Raw genomic sequence first — 2500 nt, forward strand, 5'->3', positions numbered from 1 at the left:
GACGAACGAAGTGCGGTTCGGGTGCCCCGTGTTCGCAGATGATGATCTGTGAAGAATACGGTTCTGAGGTGAGGTTTTAATTCTTACAACACTTACTTAACGTAGCCTTCGTAGTTTGTTTCTAACCGACGAATTGAGCCCGTTTACAGGTTTAATGAAGCCGCCGTTTTCGAGATAAACAAAGCTTTGCAGTAGCACTTAATTGTCAAACTATAGATGGTTTCACAGTGAGATCATCAAATTAGCAAGGTCTTCTGAATTGTCATCTATAGGAGGTTGAAGATACCCGAAAAATGAATCTTTTTCCACGTTTCGAAAATACAGTATTTCGAATTTCCTAATTGTCACCTTACGTAGCTTATCATGGTGACACCATGATACCAAGCTACAGTGGAACCCCGTTAATACGGTCATCAACGGGCCGAAAAAAATTGGCCGTATTAACGGGGTGGCCGTATTACCGGGGGTAGGGTGAAATTCATGACGAAAGGGCCTTAATGACAAATATCGCATTTGCACTTCCAGAAAAACTTTTCTCTTTAATAAACAACAGGAATGTACGTACAGTAATTGTATAAAATACTTGAAACTTCGCACAGTAGGTAAAACGCTTAAAATTGTTCAGTGTACTGTATGTTCTGAGCCTAAAATCAAAACAAGAACAGGCCCAGCTTACTATGCTTCTAGAAAACGGAAGCCGCCGTAATTACCTAACCGAAAGACTTAAGTATCGATCGTGTTTTTGATGAAAGCACAAAGACTTAATCCCTTCGCGATTCAGGCGATTTGCCTTATTGGATTTTACAGTATTGTCAGAAGTAGTGTCAAGATCATGTTTGTAATGAAAACAGGTAGGAGTGTTGCAGACAGTACTTTGTAAAGTAAATCGGCTGTTCGATTACAGCGGTAGCTAACGAAGGTCAATGAACTTAACATGTCACAGGCGTTTGGCGCGAGTGGCCGAGTTAACGGGATGAAATTCTAGAGGACTCTACTGTTTGGGATTTAAAATTGTGGCCGTTGGCCGTATTAACGGGTGACCGCATTAACGAGGGTTTTCTATAAGAGAATGTATGGCCGTTAGGCAGGCTTCCACTGTATTTGATTGAAAAAAAATATCTATCCCTATGAATCTAAGCAGTTTGAGCCTTTCAAGTACTAGTACATTAGGAGATGTGTTCGTACATTTTATCTCATGAGCGAAAAGTAAGCTCTTTCAAGGCAAAGGAAAGTCCACTTTGATCCACCTAGTAAAAGTTGTGTGATTTCAACGCTTCGACAAAGAGCTCAGAAACGATGTACCGCACAGATCTGAGAATTGGAGGTGATGTCTAAATTTGTTTCCCGCAATATTCCAAGTTATTGGCCTTTTTCATCGAACGTTTCGAATTTATTTTTTTGTTGCGTGACAGTGAAAATGATGTATCGCACGTAAATTTTTCAATGATCGAAAAACTATCGATATGGAAGCTGTGGTGAATCAATTCCCAAAAATTCAGCCACCCCTATTCAAGTGACAGAATATTCTACTTCTTTTCCCTTTGCACATCTCTGGAGTAGTCACATGCGCCTCTCGAGCGCCTATGTTTTAATTTGCCAAGTACGAAACAAAACACGTAAATCTTTCTGCAGCCAGTTGCTAATTCATAACAACGCAGATAATGTACCGGTGAAAATCGCTTAATATTTACAATTACAAATAAATTAAACAGGTGACATAGCTATAGGGGTAGTATGTCTTGGAACTGGTTGTTTGAATGGAAATTACGTGGGCGTTAGATCTATGTTCGAGGGATCTAGTATGTAGCATGACATCAGATAAACTGGTTTCAATTGTAATTAATATGGGTAAGTGAAAAACGGTATTCATCTGCGAAGGTTCCAAATTAAGAGTGTTGTGAATAACGCGGCCGGTGATCTCCAGCTCTAGGTAACTAACATGAAGATCAAGAAACTAACAATAAAAAGAAAAAATAGACATCGGCGGATGATGTTCGTACAAAGAACAGCTGAGGCAGAAAGAGACTAAGAAATCTCGGCCATTTATAAATACCGCTGCTGGAAGTTCTGTACTGGCGATTTAGTCATGTCAGGAGCCATATTTGAATCCTACTCTGGACCTATAAAACAAAACAGTTAATTAATTCAGAGATGCCTTGACCTCTGGAGATCTCAAATCTGGAGATTTTATTCTTTATAATTTGTGTCTAATTGGTGCTGTTAATGTTCATAGAACAGATACCGGTGTAATTATAGGCGACAGGCAGCACACTCTGAATCATAAACCAGCCAACCCACAAAATGATGTCAAAACTGTTCGTAGAAGAGAGTCATTCGAACACGAAGTGATCTTAAAAAAAAGGCTTTATTCTTCCAGATTCAGTCTCTCTCAAATCTTTCGATGCGATGAGTAAGATGGAAACAATATAAACGATGCGAAAGAGGAGGTCTTGATGCGGAAGATGGGAAAGAAACAAAGATGCGAAAAAATGCGGTTCGA

Source organism: Montipora foliosa, chromosome 2 (genome assembly GCF_036669935.1).
Source record: "Montipora foliosa isolate CH-2021 chromosome 2, ASM3666993v2, whole genome shotgun sequence".
Taxonomy (NCBI): Eukaryota; Metazoa; Cnidaria; class Anthozoa; order Scleractinia; family Acroporidae; genus Montipora; species Montipora foliosa.